Consider the following 22,310-nt stretch of genomic DNA (forward strand, 5'->3'; position numbering starts at 1 on the left):
TTACATAATGCTCCTTTGAACAGAGGCTGTGTTTTGTTTGGGAGTATATTACAGATTTCAATATAAAAGCATTTGAATATAATCATCAGGCAGATAATGTATAAACCAAACATAAAATGATAACAATTACATATTAGACTTTAAAGATAATGACACAAAATTTACAATTTATATCACAAATATATTAAAAATGACTAAACATATTAATCACAAAGTTGGTATTAAACACTATTAACACATCATCGCAAGTAGTGGTACCACCAAATTTATGAAATAAAGATAAAATAATTCTATAGTGATTATTTTGAAGGCTCCCGTCCTTCAGAGGGTCCCATTACCTTAATATTGAACTGTTATTTACTGTATTAATTACTGTATGTATTAAAGCCATGAGTTTCCACTGCCATTTTGCAAAGTATTGCCAGTTCCACTGCCGTACTAAACGTTCTTCCATGCCATTGCTGATGTATATTGTTATGACCATTGCTTTTGTTCTTCGGACTCATGTCTCTGGATTACTGTTTTGGATTTGTCTGCCATTCGATTGTTTCCCCTGTGTTTTGACTCAGCTGACTTAAGATCTGTGAATATTGTTTGGACTTGAAGCACGGATCCTTGAATAAAGACCCACATATGGAATCCACTCGGCCTACCTCTTCCTTACAGTAACACACGGCTGAAGGTATGACTGGGGGTTTACTGTTTTTCATGGTACACCCACTAAGAACACTGACCAAGATTAGCACACTAATAAGGTATGTGTGAGAAGAGCTACAGTCATACTAAACCAAAAGAGCAGAAACAGAAACAGATGCCACACGCGCCACAATTACACCCATGCAGTACAGTTACAAAGCTTATTTTTAGTTAGTACATGCCTTTATGCAAAAATAACTGTAATTGCAGGAGGCATTGGTGAAATCAAAAAGTGTAGTGCAGCTGCCTCTTTTTGCACATTCCTGTCATGCAGTAGGAGCTCTGTGACTTTATGATTATTCTTGAGTTAAATTAACGGAAGCTTTTCTATAAAAGCATACTTATGACTTTCAGAAATTAAATATCTGGTAAAATTCAAGCCCTTTAACTTCATTAAATATCATAATTCACCTACATAATGGCAAGAAAGTGAAGAGGATGGAAAGTTAGTAGAAAGATCTTTTTTTAGGCTTTTGCCTTTATTTTACATGACAGTATGGTGAGAGACAGGGACTAATTTTGGGACATGTCCGAAGTAGGTCCCAAACTTGCATCCCTAACTATATTTTGTAAGTTTTGTAGTATCATAGCAGTTTCATATACAACAGAGGCTATAATGTCTGTTTCCATATTTAATATTTCCATATTAAAACGGTCACTTCCTGGAAGAAGATGCCATTAAGAAACTGGTTTGTTTTTTATTTATTACTACTAGTCCAATCCAACCAAGTAGTAAACTAATTTCAAATGTATGCCTTTTTTATATGATTTTTTTTAAAATTCTAATTTATTTTTTTAATATGTCATCCAATATTCTTGCTGTTGTCCTCATTTGTAAGTCGCTTTGGATAAAAGCGTCTGCTAAATGTCTAAATATAAATATAACAGGGACAAGAAAATGTACTTTATAACACAGGTGACCCATTAAATGGGAGCTTTTTACTCTAAACATTAACCCCCCAACTGTTTTTGACCATTTTGCTGTTTTGAGGGCGTGTGTGTTCTCATAACTGGCCATAACGCACATCTAAATGTCAATGAGAACGTTAAAACGTTACATTAATTTGATAAACAAAGATTAGAGACACATATTCCCAGACACTGTTCAATAACCAGACGGACGTTTATAGTTGTGTAAAACCTGGCTGAGCAGCATAGAGCAGTTTGAGCTGCAGAAATAGAGCTATACTGCACGTCTACCTGAGAGAAAGAGAGAGAGCGCGCGCTCCAAGTGCAGGTTTCTGGGTTGGCAACAGAACGCGCGAATCGAGCGTGGCACGCGGAATATTGGCCAAAATTACCGCGAACTCAAACATCAGGAGGAGACGCTCAGAGGGAAGCGAGCGAGAACGGTCGACGACGCCTATTTTTCTGACACGCTCAAATTATCCGGTAAGTCTTCGTGTTTACATTAATTACACGCAACTGTTGTCTCTGAATGCGTAGATGTGTTCCCCTGACGACTTTACCGAACGCTTTCATATAGAACGTGTTAGTTTTGTTTAAGAGACTCCGCTGCTATTTTTGCTTTCTTTAGCAAATTCACCTGTGATTTAACCGTAACCAAAACTAGCGGGTGGCACAAACTCTTTCCACAACTTTAAGAGGTTCCGCGCCACAGTCCAAATGCTTGTATTTACATTTGTTTTTGCATGCTTGGACTTCCGTCAGGTGAATTCGGTCAGTTAGTTAAGTGTAAATAGTAACGTTATGTCAAATATGTTTACATCAAACCCAAATCACTGAGTGTGCTGCGCGCAAGTGGACACTGCAGTTTCTGTCGTTCGTTATCTCTTGACAGCAAAACCTGTCCTTTTCAGGCAAGTTGTGTTCAGTTGATTTCCTGAACGTTAATTATAAGTGCAGTGGTCTGTCCTTTTTGTTTGATAACAAAAGCGCAGTGTTGAATTATGTGTTTGGTAGTGGTCAGCAGTACGCATGTCATTTGTTAAAACCGGTAAATCCTTGCTGCATTGACATTGCATGGATGCTCACAGACCTGGTTATTAGATTAGAAATGTACTTTGTGTTGTATTTTTGCAGTCTATGACATCATGTACCACTAGCCCAGTGCTGTCACATAATGACATTTTAAGGGTTTTGTTTCAGCATCTGCAACTGAGTGGTGTTTTGTTTTGTATAACTAAAAACATTGATATGATATTCTAATATTTATGTTTATCAGATTTAAGTGGTTTATAAATCTAATAATTATACCTAAATTGTGTAAGTTAGTGTCTAATACAAAGAATGCTGCTGTAACAACCTAACACATGGTGGGTTCTAACACTAATAAAAAAAGATAAATGATAAATGTATAAGGTCGCCAGGAAATTTAGATAAACAAACAGGAAACATTTTAATAATATAGACCAAATACTAGCAACTCTAAAAACCTAACAGACAGTGCATGTCTGTATATGTAGCTATATGTGGTGTGTGCACCCAATATGCTTTTTCATGCAATCTGAAATGGAACACACAGTGGAAGGTTCTACAACCCTCTCCATCTTGTGAGGCATGATAATTTTTTTTAAACATGTAGATGAAAAGCTTGTGTAGATGTCATCTATTAAATTAAACCAGATATTTTGCTTATTCAAATTATACTACTTTAACATTAACATGACCACAAATCAAATTGAAGACTTCAGATGCAAATTATCTTTTTTTTTTTTGTTTCAGGCTCCTATATTTATGTTCAGTTATTTCACTTTAATGGCATAGAAAAGGACCTATACATTTCCTTTAAAAGTAAAATTACTGAACCTAAACATAGGAGCCTGATAAAAAAGATAATTTTAGATGAAAATTTCAGACGGCATTTACAGGCTTTTGCATTTGAAGTCTTCTATTATAAACTATTATTTTCTATTATAAATTTGTCATGTAGCTCATTTTTGCATATCATATGCACACCAAAGTTATTTTCTGTGTATAAATAGTAGGCCTGGGATGATAAATCGATGCAGAATCGATTTGTGGATCGATTCTTAGATTTTTAGAATGCATCGCAATTCCTCTGGAATCGATTCTGAGCTTAGATTTTAACAGCAGATGGCACTCTAATCTAGTTTTTATCTGCAAACTCAAATGCTCATGAGTCAAGTAATTTCACCTCAGCTTAGAATGCTTTTATGATGCGAGATTAATGTAAACACAGCCCACTGTGAACACTTTTGTAATTCGCTTCAACCTTTTCGAATTTTATGAATTATTATTTTAGGTTCAAGTGTGTATAAGGATTTGGAAACAAGCAGAGTACGGCTGTTTCTAAAGGATGCAGTGCCATCTCCTGTTCAAAACTAAGCTCAGAATTGATTCAAGAAAGAATGGCGATGCATTCGGAAAATCTCAGAATCGATCCTGAATCATTTCTCGATTCGTGATGCATCGATTTATTTTCCCAGCCCTAATATTTATTGTTCGATTTATTTTTAGAGACTTGTTGTATTTGTATGTGATTTTTTTAGGTTGGATTAAAAAATTTACATTTTATGACTTGCATGTAATGCCTTTTTTCCTGATTGTTTTGAGTTCACATCTTTTGTTATTTTGATGTAATAAACAGACGATGCACATCAAAGTTTTTGTGAAAAGTCAGTCCTCATCTCTGCCGAACAGCAGCATTGACGGTGCTGTGCCCAATTCTGACCCCCACCAGATTATTACCCCCCAGTATTGGTAGGTTTAGGAGTAGGTGTTGGGGAGTGATTAGGCAATCAGGTAGCGATTTGAATGAGGGGGGTAATAATTTGGCAGGGGGTCAGCTCCAGTTGTAGCAAAGATCGAAAATGACGATGTGCAGAGTAAAAATGCAGAAAAGCAGCATCTATTTCGTACGCAACTTAAACAAACTATAACAGGTAAAGCTGTCAGCTGTGTGGACATTTACAATATCGTTAACAATTCGTGTTTAAAATTGATACTAAGATGGCTTGTTATTAGGATCTTTAGTGTTGTCAATGTGCAAACTTCAAGTTCATATTATTTGTAGCGCACTTGCCATCCAATAAAAACAAGAAGCTTTGTGCTCTGTTACCTTTTAATATAAAAAGTATCAGCTTTAAAAATCTGCCAAATTCATAACGAAATTTAAACAATAAATGCTTTAATGCTTTAAATTCATTCAACTTGAAGCTACGCATTGATCATTGTAAGTGAAAAAAGTGACGAAACCAAAGTATGAAACCAAAGTACCGCGAGAGCGATTTGAAAGCATAAAGAGCCGCCTGCTCTGCTCTCTATAGCTCTTGTGAAATAATGTCATACAACGATCGATCGTCACAGTGCTAACAGGCAAAACCTGGATATTTTTTAGGCAATATAGAAATCCTGGCAAGGGTGTGTCCCATAAAAATGGCCTGTATGGTCAATTAACCTGTTGTCTACATAAGAAATGATGAGAGAATGCAAGGAGGTTAAGGTTAAATTTAAAAACTTCTTTTGTAAATGTATTTTAATGTTGATGATGAAGAGAATGTGTTTGTGGAATGCATATGACAACATTTATAGGATGCATTGTAGAGAAGCCCAAACTACACTCAAAGGCCAAGTGATGCTGGCATAATTATGGTTCGCCATATTGGCACAGAATATGTGTGTTAAAAAATTCTTTGTGACTGTATAGTTCTCAAGTTGGAAAAGACGTTTTGTTCACACATTAAGTGAACCTTAGTTCCCAGGACATCTACAGGATGGATTAAAATGTTGATGCTGTAAAAGGAGGGGAGACATAAATACATAACTGACTGAAATGTTAAGGTGTTTCAAAAAAAAAAAAAAAAAAAGAAAGAAATAAAACACGTTTATTCTGTGGCACTTAAAAAATTATTTGGCACTAATTTTTGTTTTTTATAGGAGTCAATGGCTCCTTAAGTGATTTAAAAAAAATTTTTTTTTGTCTGGAGCCCTACACACACACACACACACACACACACACACACACACACACACACACACACACACACGCACACGCACACGTGTTTTGCACTTGTCCTATAGACTTCTATTGTGAGTACATAATTGTCAACATTTTTATGTTTTCAAGGGTTTTTCTGTGGTAGTGGAGCTTAACTTGTATTTAACCTATGAATTTCCTTTAAATGCTCTCAACCTTTAATTTAGTGGTCACAGTATTGTTTGAGAGGCCATTATTTCTTATGTAACAGTCAATGATTGTTGCGCTAGTTTATAACAACACATTTTGTTGTTTAGTTGTTGCATTCTATGTTATTTTTTACTCATGAAAGAGAAGAAGTCTTTGTTGTCAGATTTGGCCAGTTTGTATTGCGTGTCCACTTCATAATTTAGTTTTAATTAACATCCCATTGTGTTTAAAGGAGTCCATCTACTTTTTTAAAGTTGTTGATGATGTTATGGCATCAAGACAGAATATAACAGAACTGACCTTGCTCTCTAGGGCTCCCATAGAAGACGAGCACAAAGAAGCCCGGACACTGTGTTTGTGTCAGTGTCTCTACAGTATGTGTGTGTGTGAATTCAACCCACAGGCTAAAACACCACCCACCACCTCTGTTGAAAACAGCATCCTGTTCTCCAGAGCTCTTAGCAGGGCCCGTCATCCCTTTATATAACATAACACCTGGCCCACCTCCACCCCCAGCCAACACCGGCACTGCACCAGAGGTGATAAACAAGAGCACCCCCCCCCACTGCAGATTTCCTAAAACTAAATCAAAACAATGCACTTCTGTAATGGCGGACCACTGGCTGCAGTAGTTGGAGGTGTCAGATCTAGCCAGATCTTTCTATTATTACTCAACAACCTGTTGATCAGGTGTGGTTCAAATGGAGGCTGCTTATAAAAATGTAACCAAACCAATTATAATCCAGTGATTAGCTGTTAAGAGTTCATTTCACTATGCTCCTTTCCACTTTTTTTCACATACCATTTAAAAGATTTTAGTTCAGAAGAAATTTATAAGTTTATTAACATATTAAGGATGCATTAAGTTAATCAAAAGTAGGGGTTGCAAAGACTAATCGACTAGTCGACTTCAATGCTCTGCCATGACGCTTTAAGCTTGAAGTCGACTTCGACTCAACTTTCATCACATAAAAGTCAACTTTAAAAAATAAGAAGTCGTTCAACCCCTAATCAAAAGGGACAAGTAAGACATTCATACCCTGAAAACCCTGAAAAAAAATGTTTATGGAGTTTTCACAAAAATATTAAACAGCACAACTATTTTTTAACATTCATAATATTAAGAAATGTTTCTTGAGCACAAAATCAGAATATTAGAATGATTTCTGAAGCATCATGTGAAACTGAAGCCTGGAGAAATTGCTGCTGAAAACAGAAAATAGTCATATCACGTTACTAATTTAGTCCATCTTTGATCAACTAAAATACAGCCTTGATGAGCATAAACATAAAAACTCACATATGTTCAGTAGGCATGTGTTTGGTTATGTGCAATTTTGTGGAAAACAAAAAATAATTGTTTGTGTTTTATAGTTTTTTTAAGGTGTCCATGTGAATGTGGAACAAGGAGGTATTATATGATTTTTTTTAATTTTAATTTCAGTTTCAAAGCAATTTATTATACATTATATACATTATATATTATATATACAGTACAGGTCAAAAGTTTGGAAACATTACTATTTTTAATGTTTTTGAAAGAAGTCTCTTCTGCTCATCAAGCCTGCATTTATTTGATCAAAAATACAGAAAAAACAGTAATATTGTGAAATATTATTACAACTTAAAATAATAGTTTTCTATTTGAATATACTTTTAAAAAATTTAAAAAAAAAAAATTCTAATAATATATATTCTAATATATTTTCTTTACTATCACTTTTTATCAATTTTAACACATCCTTGCTGAATAAAAGTATTGATTTTATTTAAAAAAAAGAAAGAAAAAAAATTACTGACCCCAAATTACTGACCAGTAGTGTATATTGTTATTTCAAAATATTTATATTTTAAAAAGTTAGCTAATTTTTTTTTTTTTTTTTTTTTTTTTTTTTACTTTTTATTCATTAAAGTATCCTAAAAAAGTATCACATGTTCTGAAAAAATATTAAGCAGCAGAACTGTTTCCAACTTTGATAATGAATCATTATATTAGAATGATTTCTAAAGGATCATGTGATAATGATCCTAAAAATTCAGCTTTGCATCACAGAAATAAATGATCATTTAAAGTAATAATAAATGTAAAAACAATTATTTTAAATTGTAATAATATATCACAATATTACTTTTTTTTCTGTATTTTTGATCAAATAAATGCAGGCTTGATGAGCAGAAGAAACTTCTTTCAAAAACATTAAAAATAGTAATGTTTCCAAACATTTGACCTGTGCTGTATATATATATATATATATATATATTAGTGCTGTCAAACGATTGATCACATCCAAAATAAAAGTGTTTGCATAATATATGTGTACTGTGTTTATTTATTATGTATATATAAATATACACACATTCAGTATATATTTTGAAAATATTTACTTTTATATTATTATATTTTATATTATACATAGATATATTTAATATATAAACATAACATTTTTCTTAAATATATTAATGCATGTGTTTGTATTTTTATATACATAATAAATATATATATGAGGGGCCGTACAAGCCATAATTCATTCTGGCACTTTTATTTTTTTATATTTAATTTTTATATTTTTTATGTATATATATATATATAGAATGTATGTATGTCTGAAGAAAATATGTGTATGTAAGAGAAGAATTTATGTGTGAGAGAGAGTATAGTGGAAACGGAAGGCAGGTTAGGCACGAGGAGGGTCACCGGGACAGGTCTTGATCAGCATGGCTGAAGTAGATGAGGCGGCCGCAGAAGTATTTCAGCCCCTTGAGCGAGTTGTGATTGAGGACGAGGGTTCAGCCTCAGTCGTGTTGCCAGATACACGTATTATAAGCATCTGTTTTTTTTTATTTTTTATTTTTTTTACTTAATTTAGGAAGTGAATAAAATGTGAGGTTGCAAGTTAGGGACAGCGATATCTTTATATTATTTCCATAACTCAAGATTTGGACTCATTGCGGTTTGTTTATTTTTAGATTATTCCTGGCAGGATGCAATTTGGTAACACAAACGTAGATCCTCATCTTTAAGACAGGAATGTTAATTAGCGCAGCGCTGCGTACAGCAATAACTCAGGAAACGCTAGTGTTCTATAAGCGCCACCTGCTGTCAGAGAGTGAATTTGCATTTTCATCAGAATCAGAAAGAGCTTTATTGCCAAGTGTGTTTACACCGAGCGGCAACCTCGCGCTCTCTCTCGTGAAGCCAATAAGGAAGTGACTAAAACTGTAATTCATCGACTGGCCGCTTGAGGCTGGCTGCAAAAGGGAGTCAGTCCCATAGACTCCCCATGTTAAAATGCCCAACTTTACAGCATAAAAAAACATGTTTACAGCCTGGTTCAAAAAATTATTTTTGTCTATATTGCTAATTTTGCCCTTCATGACAACTGTGAAGGGGGGGTGAAATTTTTTTATAACTCATCCGTTTAAATTATATTTAGCCTTAAAGTTCTGCATAATTAAGGGCGTGGCTACTTGAGTGACAGGTGGATTGCCGCTGCTGACAATGCCGTCGCGCTAGGTGGGCGTGGCTTCAGCAACCAGCTCCCGCCTTTTTGCCCATTTTCGATTTTCCGGGAGAGTCGCGCGGTGACGCGCTGCCAAGATGGCGACGGCCCGCTCTGCACACTTTGAGCTTCAAAACCGCTCTTGAGGAGTCTATGGGTGACGTCACGGACACTACGTCCATATTTTTTTACAGTCTATGGTTTACACACAGGAATTCGTCTTGGTGTTCTTCCACTGGAGCTTCCAGTACAGAAAGTACAAACATAGTGCAGACATGCATATAATTAAGGTAATAAAACTAATAATATTAAAGAGTAATAAAAAAAATATTCATTCAGCCCATCTGGTGTTTTTGTTTTGTGCAGTTGCTTCATGTTGCATATATTTATGGTTGTTTGTTTGTTTGTTCAAGGTTAGTTTGGCCAGTAACAGAGCAAAATAAAAATTTAATAAATGAAAAAAAAGTAATAAGAACTAAATAAATTGGCAACGAGTATGGGAATCGGCTCATTTGATTGTAAAATAAATAAATAAAATTGGAAATTGGAATCAGCCACGAAAAATCCTTATCAGTGCATCCATAACTGGAATAGAGTTAGACCTACCTGAAAGACCTGAAAAAGCATGGTTCATTTCAGTTTTATCTTTGAACTATTGTATCTATTTGTGCAAAATGGTTATCATTTATTACAATACAATGTTACAGTCAACAATGAAAACAATAAGTCTTATTTATTGATTGATTAATTGTGGCAAGGAATTGTCTGTGAAAATTTTGCCAGGGCAAGTAAAAAATTTAAACCACTGGCCGGACCGGACCGGACCAGTAGATCAAATACGATCAAAAACAGTGTTATAACACTTGTATACAGATCAGTAGAACACATAGGTAATATAATGATATGTTAAAGTTAAAAATTTAAAATATGTACTTGCAAAGAAAACAGGACGACTTTGAATAGCATCACTGTAAAATTGTGAGGAAGAGCTGAGCAAGTCTTACACATGTATTTCCTGGTCTGAGAATGACTTCCTGCTTAAACAGGAAGTAATGGATACCAAAAAAAGGTAGAAATATATGTATGTAAAAGGGGAATGCATGTTTGTGAAAGCAAAAAATGTATGTATGTGTAAGGAGAATGTATGTGTGTGTGAGAGAGTAGAAATGCATGTCTGTGAATGGAGAATGTACACTAAGTGTGTGACAGTAGAAATGCATGCAAGTGAAAGGAGAATGTATGTGTGTGCGAGTACTAATGTATGTATGTGAAAGGAGAATGTAAGTGTGTGAGAGAGAGTAGAAATGTATGTATGTGAATGGAGAACGTAATTGTTTGAAAGCAAGAATATATGTATGTGAAAGGAGAATGTAAGTGTGTGTGAGTGCCAGAATGAATTATGGCTTGTACGGCCCCTAATACTATTGCCGTAGCTGGGAGAGACAGCTTTCATCATGGGAAAAACATCACTGAGATGCCGCATGCATATGGTTTAGATTATGAGATCTTGTCTTTTTTATTTCTGTCTAAATAGAAACCTCCAGTTAACACCAAATTCCCTGGAGCTGCTTCTAAGCATATAAAATAAGAGGATGAATATCACTACGGCAGTGCGTGTGTGTGAATGAGAGAAGCAGAGAGGCAAATAGAGAGAGACTAGAGTAAAAATTACAGAAGACAAATAATAGGACTGGATCTACAGTATCTGAGTTTATGGAGGGCCTTGTTTAAAAAGAGCATCACACACGACACGTGCCCTCATGACCTAGATTCATGCCCCTGGAGTGTCTCAATCTGGCCTGTCTCCTGACAGAAAAGACACTTATTTAGAAACTGATAACTTTATTTAACATGAATATGAGATGCAATCAACTGATGCAAATGCGTTTAAACTTAAACATTAACTGCTGGACTGTCAGTTTTACATTTACATAATATTTTGTATGAAAAAAAAAACCTACTATAAACTACTGTGAGTTATTTCGCAGTATAACTGTGCTTCAGAGAGATACTGTCTGACCCATGTCAGCTGAAGGGGAATGTAAAATGGAGATGTTAATTAATATTTCACCCACCCACTCATTTCACATAGTCAACATTTCCATCATCATCTGGGGATGCATTAGTCCATGCAGGTATAATGGAGCCGGACTCTGGTTTGTGGATTTGAGTCATTAGCTTCACAAGTTCAAGGGACATGAAAGCACAACAGCTGCGTAATACTTCCAGTAACAGTAGATAAGAGTTCTCTTTGAAAGTCCATTTATTTTTAGTATTAACATTAGCTTGAGTGCAATTTAATTAGATGTTCAGTAGGATTTAATTCATCATAATATCTTTCTTTTTTTATCTAGTGTTGGTCTTCATCCAGTCAAAATTTGAGTCTCTACACTCTTAAAAATAAAGGTGCTTCAAAAGGTTCTTCACAGTGATGCTATAGAACCATTTTTAGTTCCACAAAGAACCATTCAGTCAAAGGTTCTTTAGAGAACCATGTCTTTCTTAACTTTTTATAATCTGAAGAACCTTTTTTTGCCACAAAAAAACCTTTTGTGAAAACGAAAAGGTTCTTCAGATGTTAGAGGTTTTTTAGGGAACTATTTAGACAAAAAAGGTTCTTCTATGACATCATTAAGCACCTTTATTTTTAAGATTGTATCTGTGTAAACCAGGTCTGCTATAGGTTTTTAATTAGGGTTTTGGCTTCAATTATGTCTCTTTGTAGGTACAGATTTATAGCTGCTTGAAAACAAGGGTTTGGTTTAGCTGTGAGAATACGGAAACCAGTGTTGTAATGTGGAAAGCTCGGAGGGAATATGTTTCATCATATTACCAGCAGGAGTTATTGCTTGCTGCTAACATACCCATCAACGATTCCCAAAACTAGCTCTAACTCAGCAAGAGAACAGTCTGATGTAAGACTTCCAAGTTAGAGCTGGAAAATTTGAGACTTCTCTTGAGAAGTGTTGTTGTGGTTCTCTCACAGCAAGCTAATACTTGAAAAGTAAAATAAATAAAATAGAGCAACATCTTTGCTTTTATAGTCTGTTGGAATCCAGAAGCTATTGCTTTTCCCTCCTTTTTTTGTTGCCTGGGAAACGGTGTTATCATGAGGCGGGTGCTTGTTGTTAAGTGATCCACCCTCAATGTTTTTCAGTGGAAGCATGCCCAGAACAGCCAGGAAATGAAGTTAACTGAGCAGTTCTCTTTGTTCAGTGCCATGGCATATCTCATTTCTCTCATGTCTGTGAAAAACATTTTCTGAAAATTATGGGATGCACAGAACTCTAAAAAACCAAATAACTTTCTTTTACTACTGATGAGGCAATTCCTGTTAAATAAGCATTCATTCATTCAATCTTTGCATTGACACAGATTTATTTAGAGGGAATATTGCATTGCTTTATGTGTCTTTTTTTAATTTCTTCAACTAATATTTGCATTATCTTAATTTACTGTATATTTGACACCAAGTTTGCCCTAGGGGTGTACAAAAATATAGGCCGATAATTAATGCGCATCTCGTCAGTACAGCCGGTTCTCTGATCAGCTGTAATTATTGGCCGATATTTATCGTGCACCCCTAGTTTGCCCTTAAGTTTTTTGTCTCCTGCAGTTAAAAAAATGCAATATACAAAAACTATGCCAACACTAAAACTGAGAAAAATGGTTTCAGTTTTTTTGATTGATTTGATATGAGTTTTCACACTGTGTGAGTGTTTTCTCTGAATCTGAGCACAGTTGAGCCAAACCCATCTGTCACAGTACAAATCATAATCAAAGAAACTTGATTTTGGTCATAACTCAGTTTTGACAAAACCTAGAAACTGCAATTTGTCTTTGCACAGCAGATTAATACAGTGGGATTTCTCATACATTGTCAAAAGTCCGGAATCTGGATACTGGAAGTTTTGGTCATATTCCAAGAACACCTTAGAGAGTCTTTAAATGTTGAAGTGTTTACTTGCGTTGTGCAGTGCTGCGCAATGATCAGCTCCCCTCCTCTTGAATCCACCAGCCCAACTACTGCTGGCTGTACTCTAAAGCAACCGCACTGTACTGTACCACTGCATTTATGTATGACTGTAACCAAGGCAACAAACAACATAAGGAACAGAATGGACAGATTAACCGACTGGGTGTGAAGCGAATCTAGGGTTCTTAATACGCACATAATTTCTCCAATTAGCCATTCCTCAGAGACACAACGCAGGTCTTTTTGGGAAGGTTCTGACTGCAGCAGCTTGTGGTGTTGTGGAGGTATTAAACAGGTAAGATAAAATGCACTTCCCTCTTTGAAGCATGTATTGTGCTCTTTGATGTTGTCCATTGCGTCTCAGGAATGTTTTCATGCACACTCCATATTTACACTACAAAAGTACATTTTTGCATTTTAATGTGGATAAAATGTCTTTATATATTGTGTAGTGAGTTCCAGCATTATCATTTGTGTCAGAATTCTCCTTGGTGTAATATCAGAGGGAGTTTTTTATGTGTGCGTCTTGGTGCTGTACTAAGCCATCTGGCACTTACTGTTTCACCACAGCTTGATAAGATTCACCCTTTGAAGAGATCTTTAAATCCTGCTGTCTGTTAGGCCTGTGATGGCCTTCTATAGACCTCTCTCTCCAAAAATGTGGTGTGTTGCATTTTTCGAATTTAGGATATGATATGTTTTTGACAGATTATGAGAAATTCTGTTCAGAGGAGCTTGTGTCCTTTTGATTTTAAAAGTGTCTTCCATGAAGAATGTTATTTTGTTTGATAATTAATTTAGGTTATGTTTAGAGATGCACCGATCGACTGGCCAGGGACTGGTGTTGTGCCTAATTCTTACTCCTTGCCAGATTATTACCCCCTAGTATTGGTAGGTTTAGGATTAGGTGTGGGGTTAGGATTAGGCAATCAGGTAGCGGTTTCAGTGAGGGGGCAATAATTTGACAGGGGGTCGAAATTGGGCACAACACCTGAATTAGATGATTTTCCTCATGATCAGCCGGTCAGCCTGCCAATTCCGAGCCGGTCCGTTTTGACATCACACTTACACTCATATCCGTAATATGTAAACATGTCATTTTGCGCGAGAATGATTCTGATTTTAATTGCATTCATTGTAAACGGTGACTGATAATGTATTTATGTCATGCCAAATAAGGCTCATGCAGCTTGAGTGAAAGTGAGAGAGAGAGACTTAATCAAAACAAATAAGCACAACAGCACACACAAAGTAACTCAAAGAAAGTTACAGATGCATACTGCAGTAGAAAAAAAGATATTTATAAAATATGATTTAGGTAAGCAACACTACATGACCAAGATGTTTCCCGGAATATCAGCATCAACACAGTTGCAATGTGACACTGATTTTATACAATAGTAGTTTAATAAACAAGAAGTTAAAATTAAATGACTTATATTTTACACAATATTGACTGTATTTGCTCTATTTCGCTGACAAAAATCGTTCCAATCGAAGCCACAGCAGTGTGTCTACGAGCAACACAGCAGTGTTTTGTTACTGAATGAATACATGTTTTTGAACAAATCGAGTGAGTCAGTTATTCAGTGGCCCATTCATAAAGACAGCTACATGCCTTCTTTCTGAATGAATCAGCCTTTTGAACAAAACAGTTAAATTAATGACTAAATGACTCACTCATTAAAACAGTAATTTGCCGCCACCTACTGGTGGTTTAGTAATTTAAAAGTATCACTGCATTTTCACATTTATGTGTATGTTTAAAAAATATGTAAAACATTAATCTTATACAATTATTCATGCATTTGAAATGCATTTGTGGTGTAGATGCATTTATGGCACTTAATCAAGTGCTTAATCAAACAGTTTGTGTAAATACATCTAATGCCACTTAAGATGACGCTTCTGTGTTTCCTGCAGTTAAAAAAGTTTGAGTTTGTTGAGACTGATTTCATTTGAATGGTAACAACTCTATAGTTTCTTATTATTCTAACTGAATAAATTGAAACAATGTAAGCATTTGCTGTAAAAAATGACATTTAATGAAGTTGGGGGAAAAAAGACCATTTATAAGCATAGTGTGAAATGACAACTGTATTGTTATAAATAGCAGCTCATTTCTACCTCTTTCTAGTCACAGAGCACTTTATTTTGAGAGTTGTTTAAGTGAGAGAACATCTTTAACTTAGTCCAGATCGGGGGAATTGTAATGTTTAATAATTTATTTTATTATGCAAAATATTTTTTGTATTGAAATTTGTATGCATTTTTGTTTGTATATGCTGTCAATTATAAAAAAATCGGAATCGGCAAAAATCGGTATCGTCAGGTCACACAAAAATCGGAAATCGGAATCGGCCAAGAAGATTGCAATCGGTGCATCTCTAGTTATGTTATCAATATACTTGGCAGAAAATGGATTCATGTTTCTACATTTGGTCAGTTCAGTTGAGTCACATCTTTCTCAGAATATTTGCTTTAAGCTTCATTTACTCACCTTCAGGTTGCTTGATACTTTTTCTTCCTTGAAACACGGGAGGAGATTTATTTTTTTTATTATTAAAATCTCAAAGCTGCTGTCCGTTAAATGAAACTGCATGGTCACCAGCTGTCAATTTCTGCTGTTTCTGGTTTTATGGTTTAAAAGTTAATAATAATATAATTATTATATTTGAAAAAAGTAACTGTGAGTGTGTTATTTTATTTATTTCCTGATTTTCCTGCAGTAAATTAGCAAGCATATTATCATGCATACTTTGTTTACATTGTGATCATAAATGTTTGCTTTGGATCACAAATAAAAACTTTGCTCAGATACACAGATGGGTCAAGGCAGAGATAAAGCTGCATTTTAGCAGGTTCACTTTGAGAATTAAAAGTCCTCATAGAAAAAGTAATAAATGAAAATGATTTTTTTTTTATTTTCTTGGAAGTAAATTTTCCATTTCACTGGACTGATGGTTAATTGTGGAGGAGTGACAGCTCAAAGACATTAACTAAAACCTTGCTTTGTGTTTTTAAAGAGAGGATATTTTTCCTCTTTTTTTCAAACAGTTAAAATTTTTAATGTATTACTTTTTTTTTTTAATTGACATTCTCTCAGAAATGGACAAAAAAGAAAAGACTGACATTCTTATTTTAAAAAATCTGAAAATAATATTTAATATTCAATGCAAAAGCAAGGTGTATTTTTCCTCATTTAAGTCATATTATGAATAGCTTGCATTACTTGGACTGCACATTATGAATCTATATGACTGCATTTCATGTCACAGTATCATTGTGAAGAATATTGTGGATAATGTGGTAAATAACACTAGATTCAAGTGTTTTTGCTGTGTTGGAAATGATAAACAAGTAAATTCGTTGTGAGCTCACTGTAAATGAGTTCTGTGCACTTAATGTAGATTAGCCGGGGGTCATTTAGGATTTATGCAAATTTCATTCCTCCTCCTGATTTATGTAAATCAGTGGGGTATTTATCTAATGTATGATCTGAGTGTTATATCTCATAAATTTTGTAAGCTTAAAGTCTCAGGTCTTCTTCTTCTTCTAAGCCCTGAAGATGGGTTAGTTTAACAATTGGACTCTGGAAAGCACAACAATAGCATTAGTAAGCCTACATCTGACTCTGTTAAGTTTTAACATTAAATGGCTTTTAATATTAAATGCTTCATCCACCATTTGAAAAACTGAACTTAACACATTTCTAAAACTTCTTAAAACCAAGGGGAAAAAATAAAAATAAAGAAGTCACAGACTGTAGATTTCCGTGTTTAGGAACTAGTTTTCTAGGCCATTTAAATGGGTGTTATCAGTCATTTTCTTTTAGACTCAGAAGCTGCATTTAGGTTGCAGTTTTATCTTTTTTTAAAGCATCTGGATGTCTCAGGCTATGAACATGACAAATTTACCCTTGATTAAAAGTTTAATACATATTTAGTCACCTAGCAGTTTTGTGTTATATGGCAAGAGTGTGGAAAGGTCTGTGGCGCATGTAGGGCTGACTGTATGTCATCCCACTTATTACTCGCTAAATAAATAAATATCTGGACATGTGATACTGACTTGAGGTTTTTTTTTTATATATACAATTTAACTGTATATTATATTGAAACTTACACTAAGACAAAAAGGCAAATACAGTGTAAAATACAATTAGTATAGCAACAAGAAAAAAAACTCCTCAGAAGCTCCGTGGTCATTTTCACTACAATCGATAAATGAGATGCGAGATGGTGCCAATAAATATCTGAGTGCTGAATGCCATGATTGTCCAATCAGAATCAGGTATTTCAGAGACCTATGTAAAAAAAAAAAATAAGTGTTTATAATGTCCATGATTATGCATAATCATCTTTTGTCGTATGTTTGGGGACAATTCCCTTGTTTTTAATCAAGCCTCAGCATTCATGGCGAGAGTACATTTACAGCACACAGCCTGATGCTATGATTGTGCCAAATGAGAGACATAACAACATGATGCACCATCAATTAGATTACTAAGTACCCATTTCTAAAAATAAATTCATCCATATGAATGTTTTCATAAATAATGTCTGTCTCTATTTGTTGACTCACAGCTAATTGATGCTATGTTTCTTCATTTGTTTGATTGCTGCAACAGAGCATACTTATTAGCTAAGAGGAGAATAAAACACACTTGTAATGGCTGATGGAGGCTTAATGGTCAATTTAGTGTAGTAAATGCTCAAATGGAACTTTGCTAATTGAACATAGACAGACACATAATGGAATTTCTGGACAAACTGTAACAAGGTTGTTGTAAGACATTGACGTCTATTAATAACATCTTTCCACAGGCAAATCTGTCAGTTTTTAAATTTCTATTGCTTTTCTTTGTCATTTTGTGTACGTTTACTAAGGTTGTTTTTTTCTTTCTTTTTTTTTCTTATTTAAACTGGTCAGAGGACATTTTTATTGTTGAAATGTTGCATTTTTATAGTTTAAGAGACTTAATTGAGTTCTTAGTTATATTTGTTTTGATAATGCTAGATAGGTAATTGTATGTACTTCTAGAAATTCTAACTTTGATGTCTTGGCAAATCTGAGCAGTTTGAAACAATGTTGGTCTCTTCTCAAGAGAAATAGTCGCTGAGACAAATGTCTCCATTTGATCTCTATTTAATATCATTGCTGTCCAGAGCAGATGTAATCTGTGTTTTATCTTTCTGATGAGTGCTTCCAACATACTGGTAGAACAAAATACAGTTAAACAGCCCAGGTAAACTGATGACCTCACACGATTGAATCAAAAAATCAATATTTGTTTGAACAATGCTGGTCCTGTAGCACTTCCAAAATCTTATTTGATGTTAAGCTCAGTAGGCTGCTTTAGGTACACTAATGGCTTTGCAGAATACCTTATAGAAAAAGCTGAGTGACAGCAAATGTAGACACGGCTGGCAGCTCTGCAGAGAGAGAGAGCCAAACAATGCCCAAGGCTTCAAACTGAATGTTCAGCGTTGTAGAGCACAGACAGTTTCCACAGCAAAGAGACACATGCATGCACACAAATGCTGAAGCTGGATTGCATAATTTATCAGAATCAAGGTAAAGGGGTTATATTTTGTCTGTTGCTTTCTAAAGCCCAAATATAAGAGGCAGAGATGACCCCCTAATCCTCAGAAGATTTAGATGAGCGTCTAAATGCTAAAAACAGCTAATAAAAGTTTTTCATTTACAAATTTGCTCAACAGAAATGTGCTTAAAAAGGTGGAAAAGATTTCCTAGGTGTCCTTGCATCTGGCCTTTTCCTGACTTCTGCTGCCACTGAGAAAGTATGGTCCAAATTATTATTTCATATGTTTATTGTGTTACCTAATGGACTCCATTCTGTTTTATTACTTGTAATGTTTATTACTTTTGCAATGTGTAATGATTGCATTTTTGCATGTACCTCAGATGTGGTAAAACCCTTTCATTACAACATTACAACTGAAATCTCTTAATATCTCAGTTGTTTTCCCTACACAACAGTGAGTTTAAAAATGGAGAGTAAATTGAGACTTGAACTTGAAAAAGCCAGAGATTTCAGTGAACTCAAAGGTTTTTTAATAAATTGTTCCAAGATTATCTTAGTTAAGCTTTTTAAATTCATTCTATAGCTCTTACAGTTCTTTAGCAGTTGTCTCATTTGTATCTTTTTTTTTTTTTTTTAAGACAGTTTAGATAAAGTTAATATTTAAATGAATTTAGGAGTTATGAAAGAACATCCTTTGGTAAAAGAAATACTCCTCTCTGTGCTTTTTTGCAATGTGTTGAGTTGACAAACCAACAAATATGTCTTGCATGAATGTCAGATTAGATGTCATATTGAATTTTAGAGATGCACTAGCCATCAATCGGAACCAACTGGTTTTTGTTCAAAAACTTGCGATTGGCGAACAGCTTTTTGTTTTATTTTGGGCGATCTCTGTTCTTAACCTGCACACAAAATGCATTGCAATCATTTCACAAAATGTTATTTGTGTGGAAATATTACAAAGTCTGTAAACAGGACATTAGCAGAGGCCAGAGACAGAACATGCTGAAGATGAGAAAATACTGTACCAGACAGCGCAAAGCTCACTATTCACTGTATGTGAAATATTGGAAGAAGTTTTGAAATATTGATTTAGGGATGCAGGGTTTATATGTATCTCTGAAAGGAACTGTCTTGAAAAAAGTTTCGATGGTATTTTCTTTCTTCTTAAAGGTGCACAAAGCGAATACCCCAACAGGACCTCACTCCTATTTTAACAACTCCGCCCCACACTTATGTAGACAATCCTGGCAGTGATGATGGCGGAGTCTGCAATGCCTGCATGCTGCAACATATTCAAGCAAAAGCCAACACACATTAGTTGTGTGAAACAAAGAAAAATCAACGTAACTCACCTATCAAGAAGAAACAAATCAAACTCGGCATCTGATTCCAGGCCTTCCCACTCCTTGAGTTTTCTCTACCGCTGGAAAGCTGCTCCAGTATTTATGCAGGTCCTACCTCTTGCCTGATCGTAACCCTTCTTTTTAATGTTTTGTTCCTCCGTAATATCTGAACTCTCTTCTCCCTATCATTTCTAGACACAGTCCTTACTGCTTATTGGCAGCAAGTTTGTTTTGGGACTTGGCCCGACACTGTGGTCAAAAGCGTTTTTCAAATATTGTTTAGTGCCCCAACTCTGTATAATATGAAGTAGTGTTTATAAGCACAGTGATAAAAAACGAGGCTGTGAGGGACAAATTTACAGTCTTTACAATGGCACAAACTGTATAAAGGTCCTAGATAACGTAATCTTCACCAACTCACAACTTTCAAAACTGTTTTATAGAGTTTATGCCACTGAATTTTTTTTTCCAGAAAGATATTTTGTCAGCTGAATAATCGGTATGTTGTTAAAACAACAGTATAATCCATTAAAGGCATTGTAAATCCATCCCTTACAGACCCGTTTATATTCATGCCAAAAATTTAATGTCACTACCCTAAGGTCTATAGTTATTTTTAGATGAAACATGGATATAAAATCAGAATCAGAATGGTATATACCTGGTTACAGAAAATGCATACTAACAAAGTGAAATAAATAGAAATTAAAAGCATGCCACAGGCAAATAGAGCTAGTCAACACCGTTAATCAAAACCGCTTATGCAAAATGTTAGCATGCACACTAAATGCATCATTCCCAATTTAGTTTTTTAAACATCTCTTCTCCTGTTCACCCAACTGTCTTTAAAGTGCTTCTCTCCCCTCATTAGCATGCATTTATTGGCCTTGCAAAGCCAATGTCTCCTGCAATCATAGAGGCCAAGGGGAGATTAATTAGAGACCTTGGTGCTCCTGTGACGGGCAAAGCAAACAGCCTCTCGCTCAGCCTGTAATTTATGTAATGCCTCCTTTACTGTGGATATCAGAAATGGCCTTTTTTTGGTCGATACTCTGGCGCTGGGTGGTAATGATGCTTCAATCTGCCCTCCTGCCTTTTCTGGACTATTATGGGAGAGTGGAGGATAGAAAATTGGATGTTTTTTGTACTGTAACATCAAACAAAGGGTTTCAGAGTAAGTTCAAGCCCGGAAGAGTTCAGAGGCGTGCAGTGCATGTGAACTTTTGTTCTGGTTTTTGTCTTGGTTCTTTGTTAATGTTGAAAGCCCGAAGCGTTTAGAGACAAAATTCCTGTCACATTATCTGGTGGAGCTTCAGTGTTATTGAGGACTGTCATGGTGTTTGGCAAATTATTGGGTCAGACCTGATTAGCGGTGCAATTGTACTGCCAGCCTGATGTGTAATTGCTTGTTTGTGTGAGGCCTTTTTGTTGTTTGTTTCAGTGTGTTATACTGAAATAGATAATGGCTGTCCTCCCAGCTCTCAAAACAGTAAAGTTACATTTTTAGAAGAATTGGCAACAGTTTTGAGAAGTTTATAGGCTCTTCTGAGAAAATTAAACTAATGGAGTATTACATGACGTGCTACATAAGGGGAATTTAGAGGTCTGTGGGCTTTTGGGCTCTGCGTGTACACTTTTTTGGTTGTTTCATTAGTTTTCTAGTCAATTTTAATGTTAAACCCTTTAGGGTTTATTACCAAAGGAATGACACCCTAGGACACCTCCAAAATAAGTGCACATTAAAGCAAGTACTAACACAAAGAGAAAATGCTAATCTATCAAGCTTTCTAGTGCTTATATAAAAAACTGAAGAAATGTGATGGCCAAATGTAGGGCTGTGCGATACTGAAAAAAAATGCAATACGCGATACCTTGTTAAAAAATTCGATATTCAATATGCGATACGATATTGCTTAAAGTGTGAAAAATCAATTTAAATTATATTTTAAAATATTTAAAAATGAAAATTATATTTATACATATGTTCACTGTATGAATTAAATTTAGATTAATCTTTGTTATAGCTGTTTTGTTGTTTGATTAATATAAGTGACATATTCAGTAGTAAGTATTTATAGGCTGCTGTCCCTTTAAATCCAAATACACCGATCCAGCATAATGATACACATCCGAT

At 35.0% G+C, this 22,310-nt stretch overlaps 1 protein-coding gene across 2 annotated transcripts in view; it reads left to right on the forward strand.

Annotated features, from left to right (window-relative positions):
* The first annotated feature begins 1,785 nt into the window (after positions 1 to 1,785).
* Positions 1,786 to 22,310, forward strand: part of LOC109083952 (caM kinase-like vesicle-associated protein) — a 29,170-nt gene continuing 8,645 nt past the window's right edge. The window contains exon 1 of one of the 2 annotated variants that reach the window (XM_042758711.1): positions 1,786 to 2,088. The gene's annotated coding sequence lies outside the window, so the exon portion shown is untranslated. Of the gene's footprint in view, positions 2,089 to 13,290; positions 13,578 to 22,310 lie in introns of those variants that run through there. The other variant, XM_042758712.1, reaches the window with a different exon arrangement.

This window comes from Cyprinus carpio, chromosome A6, assembly GCF_018340385.1.
Source record: "Cyprinus carpio isolate SPL01 chromosome A6, ASM1834038v1, whole genome shotgun sequence".
Lineage (NCBI taxonomy): Eukaryota > Metazoa > Chordata > Actinopteri > Cypriniformes > Cyprinidae > Cyprinus > Cyprinus carpio.